Source organism: Acipenser ruthenus, chromosome 6, assembly GCF_902713425.1.
Source record: "Acipenser ruthenus chromosome 6, fAciRut3.2 maternal haplotype, whole genome shotgun sequence".
NCBI lineage: Eukaryota > Metazoa > Chordata > Actinopteri > Acipenseriformes > Acipenseridae > Acipenser > Acipenser ruthenus.
In genome coordinates this window covers 50839811-50854051 of record NC_081194.1, presented here as the reverse complement: position 1 = coordinate 50854051, position 14241 = coordinate 50839811, and the positions used below count along the sequence as shown (strand labels likewise).

The window sequence follows — 14241 nt, the reverse complement described above, 5'->3', positions numbered from 1 at the left end:
GATAGTACAGCATGAATTCAAGCAAAAACAAAGTCTGCAAGTTTCAAAAAAAGGTATGTTTATCAATGCTATAGACCATGCTTGGCAGTATATGAAAAATGTTTCAACTTATACAGTGAAAAAGTATTTGCCCCCTGTCTGATTTTCTGCATTTTTGCACATTTTTCACATTGTATTTGGTCAGAATTTTTTGTGGTTGTAGTAGTATATAGAGGGAGTCTGAGAGAAAGAATGACACCAAAGTTTGGTGCTTCTTTCATTTGTTCATTTCCAGTTAACTCAATTAAAGGGATAATTAGGGTCAGCTGTTTGAGTACTTTGGTTAACAACCAGGCCTGATTTGGGCCAGCCCTGCCCAATATAAATCTGACTAACTTTGGCCCTTACCATCAGAGTGAAGTTGACAGCACACAGGTTCTAGAGGCACATCATGCCACAAACAAAAGAAATTCCTGACCTCCGGAAAAAAGTTGTTGATGCCTAAGTCTGGAAAGGGTTATAAAGCCATTTCTAAGGCTCTGGGGCTCCACCGAACCACAGTCAGAGCCATATTGTCCAAATGGAGAAAGTTTGGGACAGTAGTGAATCTTCCCAGGAGTGCAGGAGTGGCCGTCCTGCCAAAATCTCTCAGAGAGCAAGGCGCAAAATTGTCCATGAAGTCACAAAGATACAATATTGAAGGTACAATATCTTCAATGTGACACAGTTGTTAAACCTAGTTTGGAGCCAGCTTGAACGCTCGCACTGGCTATTGTTGTGATAGTACCTCAATAGTGAATTTAAAACAATCTGCGTGTAGCTTTCATTTCTGTTCAATGAGGACCCATAATAAAAAAAGTTTGATTAGGAGCTGTGTTTCGTGAAATTAGCTGATCTAAAGATCAGTCTATTAATTTTCCTGAAAACACTGTACAATACTGCCTCCCCTCCCCGCTCTGCGCATGTCTTCAAAGTTCTGTACATGCACAGTTAGGAAAAAGACACTCTCATATGGGGAGGCACTATTGGTTACAACACCGGCTTCCTTGCAGATGCGTATATTGGGCTTATGTCTTTTCAGATTGCATCACCTACCCCTACCCTTGTGCATGCTGCCATATATATACATATATACACATATATATATACAGCTCTGGAAAAAATTAAGAGACCACTGCAAAATTATCAGTTTCTCTGGTTTTACTATTTATAGGTATGTGTTTGGGTAAAATGAACATTTTTGTTTTATTCTATAAACTACTGACAACATTTCTCCCAAATTCCAAATAAAAATATTGTCATTTAGAGCATTTATTTGCAGAAAATGACAACTGGTCAAAATAACAAAAAAGATGCAGTGTTGTCAGACCTCGAATAATGCAAAGAAAATAAGTTCATATTCATTTTTAAACAACACAATACTAATGTTTTAACTTAGGAAGAGTTCAGAAATCAATATTTGGTGGAATAACCCTGATTTTCAAGCACAGCTTTCATGCGTCTTGGCATGCTCTCCACCAATCTTTCATATTGATGTTGGGTGACTTTATGCCACTCCTGGCGCAAAAATTCAAGCAGCTCGGCTTTGTTTGATGGCTTGTGACCATCCATCTTCCTCTTGATCACATTCCAGAGGTTTTCAATGGGGTTCAGGTCTGGAGATTGGGCTGGCCATGACAGGGTCTTGATCTGGTGGTCCTCCATCCACACCTTGATTGACCTGGCTGTGTGGCATGGAGCATTGTCCTGCTGGAAAAACCAATCCTCAGAGTTGGGGAACATTGTCAGAGCAGAAGGAAGCAAGTTTTCTTCCAGGACAACCTTGTACTTGGCTTGATTCATGCGTCCTTCACAAAGACAAATCTGCCCGATTCCAGCCTTGCTGAAGCACCCCCAGATGAGTCCAATTTTCGGCTTTGCCCAACACCTGGTCGTCTAATGGTTAGACGGAGACCTGGAGAGGCCTACAAGCCACAGTGTCTCGCACCCACTGTGAAATGTGGTGGAGGATCAGTGATGATCTGGGGGTGCTTCAGCAAGGCTGGAATCGGGCAGCTTTGGCATGAATCAAGCCAAGTACAAGGTTGTCCTGGAAGAAAACTTGCTTCCTTCTGCTCTGACAATGTTCCCCAACTCTGAGGATTGGTTTTTCCAGCAGGACAATGCTCCATGCCACACAGCCAGGTCAATCAAAGTGTGGATGGAGGACCACCAGATCAAGACCCTGTCATGGCCAGCCCAATCTCCAGACCTGAACCCCACTGAAAACCTCTGGAATGTGATCAAGAGGAAGATGGATGGTCACAAGCCATCAAACAAAGCCGAGCTGCTTGAATTTTTGCGCCAGGAGTGGCATAAAGTCACCCAACATCAATGTGAAAGACTGGTGGAGAGCATGCCAAGACGCATGAAAGCTGTGCTTGAAAATCAGGGTTATTCCACCAAATATTGATTTCTGAACGCTTCCTAAGTTAAAACATTAGTATTGTGTTGTTTAAAAATGAATATGAACTTATTTTCTTTGCATTATTCGAGGTCTGACAACACTGCATCTTTTTTGTTATTTTGACCAGTTGTCATTTTCTGCAAATAAATGCTCTAAATGACAATATTTTTATTTGGAATTTGGGAGAAATGTTGTCAGTAGTTTATAGAATAAAACAAAAATGTTCATTTTACCCAAACACATACCTATAAATAGTAAAACCAGAGAAACTGATAATTTTGCAGTGGTCTCTTAATTTTTTCCAGAGCTGTATATATATATATATATATATATATATAGTGCCTTGCAAAAGTATTCAGACCCCTGACCAATTCTCTCATATTACTGAATTACAAATTGTACATTGAAATTGTGTTCTGTTTGATATTTTATTTTAAAACACTCTACCAAATATTAATAAGTGGGGGTTGAATACTCATGCAAGCAAGATATTTCAGTTTTTTATTTTTCTTAAAAATATTTCCCAACATACAACCAATGTCACCTTACAATAATTGATTTTGAGTTTCAGTGTTTTAAAATAAAATATCAAACAGAACGAAATTTCAATGTACCATTTGTAATTCAGTAATATGAGAGAATTGGTCAGGGGTCTGAATACTTTTGCAAGGCACTGTATGTGTGTATATATATATATATATATATATATATATTATATATATATATATATATATAGTAATATATTGCCCCCACTCGGGTTCGTTGCCCCTTTAAAAATTGACCCAGACACAGAAATTGGGGGTTCAGCGCTTCCGCGCACTTTTAATAATACAAACAAAACACAAAAACAAACACCTAGCTCCTTCGGAGCGCTTACTACACAGTATGCTGGTCCCTGACTAGCTTGCAGGACGGCTAAGCCGTTTGCCTGCCATACATAAAACAAACCACACAGTTTTAACAAAACCCTTACTTTTCCCTTGACTGCTTGTACACAGAACACACTACCTGTCTCCTTCTATGCAGCAGCCCTGAGCAGACTGACTGCACCTCTTATATACCCTGCACCTGGTCCTAATTTAACAATAATTACCAGGTGCAGGGGATAATTAACAATTAACACCAATGTGCATTCTCACATGTTTTCTTCCATGCAGGGAGGATTAACCCCCTCCCTGCTGTGTTACACTTCCCCCCCTTAAGTGCACAGCACTGATCGGCCATTCCAAGGCCACATTCCCCCCCCTCCCCCCTTTGAAGTCCGGTGCCCAGAGGAAGGGACCGCGATCCGGCGAGGAGGGACCCAAACGGCTTGCCAGGGGCGACCTACGCATAGGCCGGTAACCTGGACGGTGCAGCGACAGGTAGAGGTGCGAGCCACGGGGCCGGCGCAGCGACATCTGAGACTCCAGGGGGAACACAGTGGGAGGAAGGGGGAACGCCAGTGACGTCACACGACCGCGTCGTGACGTCTGAGGTTTCAGGGGGAGCGGAGCAAGGGACCAGGTGAGCAACTGTGCCTGGTGGTGCCCCGACCTGGGCACGAGGTCGAGCACAGGGAGGTCCATGCATTCCGGCAGGGTGTCAACAAGCACGGGGCAAGGGACCGTGCCCGGCAGCACCGGACTGGTTTCCAGGGGTGGTGGTCGGGGCTGTGGTGGGGGTGACTCCCTCACCTCCTCTGGCTCCTGAGACGGCAGCTCCAGCCCCTCTGGCTCCCGAGACTGCAGCTCCACCCCCTCTGGCTCTCGGGTTGGCAGCTCCACCCCTTCTGGCTCTCGGGTTGGCAGCTCCACCCCTTCTGGCTCTCGGGACAGCAGCTCCACCCCCTCTGGCTCTCGGGACGGCTGCTCTACCTCCCATTTCTGGAGCAGCCGGTCCAGCTCTGTAGGCTCTGGCTCCGGTAGCCCTAGCTCCACTCTCCACTTCTTGTTTTGCTCTTCCTGAGCAGCTGTATTTCTTTTGATCTTCTCGATCAGTTCTTGAAAATCCATTTTTACTTTTTACTGGGTCGTAGGGGCGCCCACAGCTCTGACACCACGTGTAATATATTGCCCCCACTCTGGTTCATTGCCCCTTTAAAAATTGACCCAGACACAGAAATTGGGGGTTCAGCGCTTCCGCGCACTTTTAATAATACAAACAAAACACAAAAACAAAAACAAACACCTAGCTCCTTCGGAGCGCTTACTACACGGTATGCTGGTCCCTGACTAGCTTGCAGGACGGCTAAGCCGTTTGCCTGCCATACATAAAACAAACCACACAGTTTTAACAAAACCCTTACTTTTCCCTTAACTGCTTGTACACAGAACACACTACCTGTCTCCTTCTATGCAGCAGCCCTGAGCAGACTGACTGCACCTCTTATATACCCTGCACCTGGTCCTAATTTAACAATAATTACCAGGTGCAGGGGATAATTAACAATTAACACCAATGTGCATTCTCACATGTTTTCTTCCATGCAGGGAGGATTAACCCCCTCCCTGCTGTGTTACAATATATATAGTTCTCCCTATGATTTTATTGTAATTATTGATTTACATTGTTTTTCCTCCTGGTGCATTTAAAAACGTTTTTATAATTCTTTTATCACATTTTGTCCTAAATAACAGACTTTGATTTATACTATATTCATTTGATTTTTTTCTCCTTTCCCCATTTCCCCAAAAATGATCTGCAATTACTGTATTGGTTTAATTTGATTTTTCTTCTGCTCCATTTAATAATGAAAAAAGTATATTATATAAAAAATATATTATAATGAGCAAATCTGATTTCTAAAAAAACAACTTGGCTATAAAATGTATTTGTATTTTTCATTGAATTATCACCTCTCCCCTCATAACACACATTGTAATTGTATAGGATCTAATTTTATTATTTCATGTTTTTATTTATAATTTTATTTGTTTACACTGGGCAGTGGAGGTTATTTTGGGGACAAAATGGCAACAAGGCGGCTCAGTGCAGATGCTGTTGCTAACCTCCTAACAGAGTCTGGCTCAGAGAGTGATTTTGTGCCAGATGACTCTAGCAGTGAATATGAACCAAAGCGCGGACCTAGTGTGGGACCAGAAAAACGATTCCACACTGGTGCACACTTGGGGGCAGGTTCAGTAAGGATGTTGAAGGCGCTGGGCGGCTAGCATAGCCACATTTCATTATAAAAGGGCAATTGTTATATAGGGTGAACCCTGCCACGGGCACAGGACAGCCTCTAACACAATTAATGTTTCCCCAGTCTTATCGGTCCGAGGTCATGAGGCTTGCGCATGACATCCCTTTTTGGGGACATTTTGGAGTCGATAAAACTAGGGCTCGATTTTATTGGGTAGGACTTTATAATAATGTGTCGAAATATGTAGCCACATGCCAGCGAGTAGCGCCGGGTCGAGTTTGTCCCGCCCCATTTAGTCCCACTGCCAATTATTTCCACCCCCTTCGAACGCATTGCGATGCACATTGTAGGCCCTTTGCTACCTTCTGATTCCAGGTATACGCATATATTAGTGGTGGTAGATTATGCAACGCGATAACGCAGATTATAGCCAGAGTAGGGATCCCCAAAGAGATATGGACTGACTACGGAACAAACTTCTTGTCTCAAAGATTACAGCAAGTACATAAAATACTCAAAATACATCCCATCCAAAACTCTGTTTATCATCCACAGACAGACAGTTTGGTGGAACGTTTTAATCAGACTTTAAAGCAGATGCTGAGACATTTTGTGATTCCAGAGCAAAAACATTGGGCAACGCTTCTTCCCTACCTCGTTTTTTCTGCGAGAGGTGCCGCAGAGTTTGACAGGGTTCTCGCCCTTCGAGCTCATGTACTGCCGACAGCCTCGTGGCATCCTCAGTCTGGGTGGGAGGAGCACAAAGGCTTGTCCAAAAATGTGGTGAAGCATGTGCTCCTACTCTGAGATCGCCTGGACTTGGTTGGTTGATTAGCCCAGGACAATCTAAAATTGGCTCAGCACCAACAAGAGCAACAGCACAATAAGAATGCATGTATTCAAACTTTTCGGCCAGGAGACAAAGTACTGTTGCTCCTTCCCCCGTCAGAATCGAAACCGTGTGCTAAATGGCAGGGGCTATATGAGGTGATTAGCACTCACTCTGGACTTGTGATCATGTGTGTGTCTTTGTGTGTTATACTGTGTTTATTATTTCGGGATTGTAACCCGTTGTTTGGAACAGTGCTGTGTATTGCCTGGGATTATTCTTTGCGGTCGCCAGAACGGGATTACAAAACAAATGTTTGTTTGGATTGTGAACTTTGTTGTCTCTGTTTCATAATCACATCACCTCTACACTTGCACACTGCAACCCACTTTGCCACATTTACTCATTTCTAAAATCTAAAATGTATACTTATGCCAGGGTATCTCATTCTTTGGTGGTATACTGGTGTAACAGGGGAGGTTTGTGCTGACTATCTGGTATATGTGTGGTTCCTAAGGAAGAGGGCAGCAGCCTCGAGGGGACGTGTGTAGTGATAGGGGAACCTTTGCCACCCTAGAGTATAGTGCACAGCGAAGCATAGGACGGAGACCCGAGCTGACTGGCATAGCGGCAGTGGGGGCACTGCGTAAGTGGCACTTTTGTTTTGTAGTTTTATTACTGTGTTTTATTTTCTCTTTTTGATTTCGCCTTTGGTTTTCATTATTATTTTTGAGCACCTGTGAGTGCGCCTGCAATTACCTGTGTTGGTAACCTGTGGTTCTGATTACAGGTGCCGGTATACAGGCCACAGGCAACAGCGACCTCTGCGGGCTAAAATAAATAAAAAAGAAATCAAACTGGGCACCTGGGCAGTGTTTGCAAATACAATCTTCTGTCTCCCGTGGCAGTGAATCCCCCCACCCTTCCACAACTGGTTACATGACATGGGGTGGGTGATATACTATTTTGAAGTGGAAAAGTCGAAGTGGCCTGGTGTGTGACAGAAATACAATGATTCTTGGTTGTAAATTCCCCCCCCCCCCCGACCTGTGAGGGCGCTAAGCAGCGAGAACAGAGTTCCCTGGACGGGCTGGCCTGACAGTTCTTTCCCAGGGTTCAAGGGAAGTCAGCCAGCTAGGATGGGGGCGAGACTCCGTTGCAATAACACATTGACCCGGAAGGGAAACGACGTGGCAGCCGCAGATTGGAGAGGCGGTTGCACTCAGTTACCAAGGGGTCATGTATGACAGCATAAAAGGGGACGGAGAATAGCAATCTGTTCCTTCGCACTGGTTTGTGTTTATGAACTGAGAGGGACTGTGAGAGACCCTGTTCAATAGTAAAAAGTACTGTGAGTGTTTTGTTTGTTTTGTCTTGTCTTGTACGTTACTAGACAGCTAACACAGTTCCGGCGCTGTCGCCAAGGGCCAGCACTAAGCCGGAACAGCACTTCACCATTGTTTGGTCGCAATTGAGCTGCATTTTTTAAAAATCTCACCTCGATTTATGTAGGGCCTTAATTATTTTCGATATGAACTCACGAACTGTGTTTTGGTGGGAACACTAAAAATAACACAAATATTAAAACGCTTTCGCCGCCACTGGTTTAAATAGCTTATTACTTCCCACTGTCTTCCTAGCAGAGTCTTTTGTAGAAAGGATGGATACCTGACATTCTCAGGTGACTGTAGTTGGTAAGCCTTTAACAACCAGATTAATAAATTACACAGGAATATCACATTGCTACAGTAAATATTAGAGGGTCTCTGCTTGAATGGAGACACACGTGACCCTCTCCCCACTCAAATGTACGTACTGAATGTGCTGTAATAACCTATTGTAACCAGTAATATTATTAGACATTGAAAAATACACTTTTGTCATTTCTCAAGCAAGAAGAAGTTTAGCTTCAGTAGTAGGAACAAAACCTTTAAAGCATTATATGAAACCTACCTCAACATATCCTCAACATTTTTTGTTGCTGATGCCTACAAATGTTCTTGCCAGTATATGTTAGGCCACTGGCGTCCGGCACCAGGCAAGTAAATGACTCCTCAGAAGAATATTAAGTTAATTGAACTGTTTCAGTTAGTGGTAGGCAGTAGTACAGAGGGGTCATCTATTCGGGTGATGATAAATGTTTTTGAAAGCTATAGGAAAAACACCAAGCTGATCAAAAGCATAATAAGCTGGCTGTCGTGCTCAGATGGGGCAGACTGTCCAAGGATTATTGTGCAGGACCTTTTTTCTTTTTTTTTTCGTTGGCAGGAAATAACTTGTGCGTTCAGTAGTGCAGATTACAGGGAGAGAAAGGCAGTGCGACGTTAAAGAACTCACAAATTCAGACAACCAGGAGGGCGAAGAAATCCGGAGCAGTAAAAGGTACCTTATTAGATCAAATAATTTGACTCTGTATTTGTTGACATTCGTTAGTCTGAATTTGATAATCGGTCAATATGGAGGCACATTTAAAGTATTCGTTTTCATCAGATTTTGTTGTTTTATCTGATTTATGTGCAGATATATCTGCTTTACCATTCTGTTGAATTTATAAAAATGTAATTTGATTTGCTGCTCTTCAACTCACATATTAAATGCTACTCTATACAGCTGAGTGTGTCAGGTATTACAGTATAAATTGAACTGTTAATTATAGTGGCGCTGTACCACCACCAGTTAGGGTTGAGTAGGCACTTCATTGTTAAACCCCAATTTCTGCACTTTAATAATTTCGACCCTGTTAAATGGACTGGCACACAATTTTGCATGGATGGTCTTGTAGGAAATGTCTCTTGACGTGGCCAAATTCGTTCCAGTCAGATGTGCAGTTTTTTAGATCATTTTTTGTTTTGTATTGTTTTAAGAGGCCTAACGTTGATAAAGTTTGGAGTTTTACCCTGAATTTTTTGGGGTAGAAAGGGGATAGCCCAAATGTGGTGCTTTTACTGGTAATACAAAAATATTAATATTTGGTGTTTAAAAAACACTGCATTTATAGCGGATTTCTGCAAATGTAAAATGTCAGGCTACTTTCAGAGCTGTAGTTGTGTGGGAGTCTTAAACCATGGCAAGCTGTCAAGAGTTCACAGCACACAGCTTTTCAGGAAGTTTGGTGTAATAAGTCTTACATTTCCCAGTTTATAAAGCACAAATGTTATTTTTGATGTGAAATAATTAAATTAATCTTTAAAATTTGACAGCACATAGTATATGATTTTTGAACATTTTTTATACAACAAGAAACTAGGTTTTTTGTGAATACTGGTGGTGTTTTTCTTGAGAATTAGATTGCTCTAATTAAAGTGCATTAACAAAAAATATTATGATATCATGCATTAATAAGAGGGGCAATATTCTCCATGGTTAGCATACTCTGCTGTTTTGAAAGGAGCTATGTGTCGTACAGGGCACATTTATTACCAAAGCTTGTACAAAGTACAAAGACTTCAATGAAGCTGCAAGGGAGCACTCAAAAAGTGGGTGGCATCGTGGTTTGCATGAGAAAGCTGGTAACTTCCTCTCTATCATGAACAGGAAAGTGGTGTCAATCGAGCAGCAACTTAATTATTCATACAATAGAACTGTAGAGGAAAATCGTCAAAAACTTTACCCCATAGTTTCAACCATGCTCTCCGTGGTAAGACCTGTACCTCGGGTAACATGAGAGACCTTTCAGAGTTTCACGTTGAGGCAGGTGATAAACTACTAAAAGAAACACAATTAGAAACTGGGGCAGGCAATGCTAACTACATATCTAGAAGAACCCAGAAGCAGCTGATCGAGTTGTGTGGCCAAATTTTGAAGGAGGATATTGTCGAACAGGCAAATTCTTCAGTGGGTATCTCAGTTTTAGCTGACGAAACAGCTGATATTTTGGGATGGAACAACTGTCTATAGGTGTGAGATTTGTTGAGGAAAATTATGGGAATATGTCTGTGCGAGAAAAATTCCTCAGGTTTATCCACATTTCAGACAAACAAGATCATCTCTGCTTGTTCTGATTTTGGACTGAATCTTAATAAGTTACTTGGCCAAGGGTACGATGGTTGTTCAGTCACGCAGGTAAGGAAGGTGGGGTTCAAGCAAAAATCAGGGCAATGTATCCCCAGGCTACCTTCTTTCACTGCTCATCACGTTGACTTAATCTCATTGTAAATCACATGAACAGTGTAAGTGATGTATGTAATGCAGTCGGACATCTGATACCAAGCATACCAATGCTATGTGAAACTCGTGGACTCAAAAGTACAACAAAATTCATGTTTCTGCAGAAAATTACGTGAATATTGTCACACAGCTGAAGAACTTAGAAGAAATAAGCAACATCAAGACAAGACAGCTTTCACACCAGCTGCTGTGTGCTTCACAGACATCATCCCTTATTGTCTGTCTTGTGATTATAAGCAAGTATTTGTCTATGCTAGAGCCAGTCACCCAAGCACTACAATATGTGCAACTGCAGAAGAATTCTACCTCTATTCCATTTATATCCCCTACCTGGATTCCCTGCTTACCTCACAGAGAATCTGGTTCAGTGACTAAAACAAACTTACAGCTTGCTACACTCCTCTCGAATGCTCCTGACTGAAGAAAACAACTTCAGAACCCTTGCCAAATCCATCCAGGAATGCTACAAATTTGACAGCTTTTTGGAGGAATCTTGGACTTGGTATGAGTTCTGGGCAAACAGGCATAGAAAGCACACATGTGACATGTGCCTAATTGAGCTACTGGACCACACCAAACTTTCCTGCAATTAGAAAGGCCATCTTACAGCACTCTCACTCCCTGTTACAACATATAATCGAGCAGGGTGAAGACATGGTTACGCTCGACAATGAGTGACAATCGCTTGTCTGGCTTGTGTCTAATAAGTGTACATCGAGAGAAGATCAACCCCAAGGATACATTTGTAAAGCGAGTAGTCAACTGTTTTGGCCAAGCATACTGCACCTCTAGTTAGGTGTGTCAGTGCTCCGGCCCTGAGCCACACAAACCTATGCATGATGACTATCATAGTATCATGCTGTTTAAGTCTGTGTTGTTTTTTTTTTGTTTTTTTTTAAATAGTTCAGTTCGGTTGGAGCAGTGTGTTTAACATGCACTTTTTTACTGTAATATGTCAGTAGGTGACATATTTTTGTATTATAGTTTACACTTCCTGCTCTACTTGGTTGTGGTTGTTGTTCTTTGCAAAGTATATTTAGAATTGTTTCAAGTATCGCTAATAATGCACACTTTGACTGCTTTTTTCATCTTGTATTCCTACACGTTCCTGTAGCTAAAGTGTATTCTTAAACTCGCCTTGCTGTGCAGCACAGCAGTCTGTGCTCTTGAATTAAATAAAAATAGACAATTGGAAAAGCAACCCGAAAATAATATGGCTCTCTGCTGCCATCCGGACCTATGCCTGTGTTCTGACAATCTGAGCTACCTGGTATCTCAGATTGTCAGACTAGTCTGAAAAACTGCGCTACCCCTCAGAATGAGCTACCCTGATTGAAGTAGGCCTAGAGCAGAAGTTCATTCAAAGGCAGTAAACGATACCCTGAGAAGCTAGCAGTCTACGGTGTCTTTACTTTTTTGTTTTTAACAAAATAAGCTTTTTTAAAGGATTTTTAATAAATCAGGTGATGCTTTGCCATGCGTCTGCGAGTCGTGGATCAGAGGGGTTCATTGGGGTGTACCTTTTCATGCTACACCGGTTTTGGATAGCCCATACATGCTTTCCTATCTATAGTTAATAGCAGTATTGTACAAAGTTATAAGGTAATATATTATAACTTACCGAAAACGGTAGTTCGGATTTATGGGCGTGTATAGGGAAAGACAAAAAAAATATCACGGCGCATGCGAATTTTGTGTGGGCATGCGTACTTTGTGTAGGTAGCGCATCCTGAGCGGTAGCTCAGGTTGTCAGAACACCTGCTTAAGTCTGAATTGTAAATGTAAATGAGAAGTGTAATAATTATTATGCGACACAAAACCACGTTACCCCGACTAATTTTAAACACCTTGCCCCTGTAAGTGCAGGCATATTTAATATGTATTGTAGTGTATCCGTTCCTTAAATCGATACTATAACAATTGAACAACCGCACCGATGTTTTTCATCTCCATCTAGGCAATGTGCACTGTCGCATTTTAAACACGTCTCCACTGCACCAATTCCCAGGTCTTTCAAATTTGCTAGTGCAAACACCTGGCATCTGGAATTCAGCTAGAAACCATACAATACTATACGTGCACTGGACACTTTAACAAAAGATTACATTCGGCTACATGTATAATAATACAAAATATAAATAAAAATATTACCTTAGTTTGCTCCAGCTTAATACTTATACAGCAATGATCTGGGTCTCAGATTGTAGAGTAGTAATATCAAATACAGTCGGCTATTCCTTGGCCTGTTTAAAGGTATTAAAAACTACCGTTTTCTACGAATGCAAATGTATCAGCAGCAGACACGATCTAGTTAGAACACACCACTCTGTGGGTGAAGGGAAAACTAACACATCACATGACTGTTAATTATTTTCTTCATATCCTATTCTCACTTCCGCTAATTGCTCATATTAATACTACGTTATAGCCTACATCTTACTGGAGACAATACTTGTATTCTCTCTCATCTTAGCTGTCGCGGACGGCCGTTGAGAAGCATCAAAGCCTCATGCAGTGTATCACTAGATACGAGATGCGAAATTGACCCTAAAAATGGCTGTAAGATACAAGCTGATTTTAACCCCAATGAAGTCCAGAGCGGTCAGAAAGCCCGCTCTACATTTGCACAGAAATTCTAAAGTCTACCTGACATTTATTTACTACTCTATTCATTTATTGTGTAATACCATGGCTATTTTTTGTACCATACTTTACCATTCTAACCTGCAAAAAACCTTTCCTGCCTGTGATTCATAATGTTTTCACTATTCTTTTACATTGCCTTACTATGCTTTTACCATGATGTACAGCAGAACATTCGTGTAAGGGTTAAAATCCACTGAACTGGGCTGTTCCTTGCTCACATGCAATAACATCATTCACCAGCAGAGGGCTCTGTGTTTGGCACTGCTGATCAAACTGAAGGTTTAATCCGTTTTATTATCATTAGCTTTTACCAAGATATAAATGGTTTTAGCTAAACGTGAACAAAGCTGTTACTTGTGGCAGGCAACATCACCAGCAGAGGGCTCTATTGGTTTTGAAACAGCAGACCTGTATACAGTTCCAGGAAAGAAAACCACTAAAACATGCAGATTGCTCTGGTAGTACTGGAAAGATAACCCTATTCAAAACAGCAGACCAGTAAAAATTGGTCTACCATACTATAATGTATATCTATACTCATATTACATTTTTTACACTATAAAAACGGAAACTAATACATCAGTTACACTATGATAGTCTTTAAATAAAGCAAGGGTTCTCAAACCCGGTCCTGGGTCACTGAGCTCTCAATCACTTAACTAGACCCTTAATTGAACTAATCATTTGCTTAATTAGACATGTTTAATTGTTTTCAGCTCTTAAACAGTTGCAGAATTCAAGTTATTTAGAAAATGTTAGAACTAATTTGAAATCTTCAACTGTTTAAGAGCTGAAAACAAGTAAAAGGATCTAATTAAGCAAATTATCAGTTCAATTAAGGGTCTAGTTAAGTAATTGAGAGCTCGCTTGGAATGAAAACCAGCAGCCACAGGGGGTCCCCAGGACTGAGTTTGACAAGTCCTGCAGTAAAGTAAGTTCGACTTTTCAGAGAATGCTTATATACCTGTACTGTATTACAAAACTAAGGGAACAAGGCAGGGGTGGCACCATGTCCAGTGGTGACAGGCATTTAAAAAAAAAAAAAAAAAA

At 41.5% G+C, this 14241-nt stretch overlaps 1 protein-coding gene across 3 annotated transcripts in view; it reads right to left on the bottom strand.

The window, feature by feature from the left end:
* abch1 (ATP-binding cassette, sub-family H, member 1) overlaps positions 1-13096 on the bottom strand; it is a 42059-nt gene extending 28963 nt beyond the window's left edge. For 2 of the 3 annotated variants that reach the window (XM_034018927.3, XM_034018928.3), the window contains exon 1: positions 12697-13096. The gene's annotated coding sequence lies outside the window, so the exon portion shown is untranslated. The remainder of the gene's footprint in view (positions 1-12696) is intronic. The other variant, XM_034018931.3, reaches the window with a different exon arrangement.
* Between the last annotated feature and the right edge of the window lie 1145 nt (positions 13097-14241).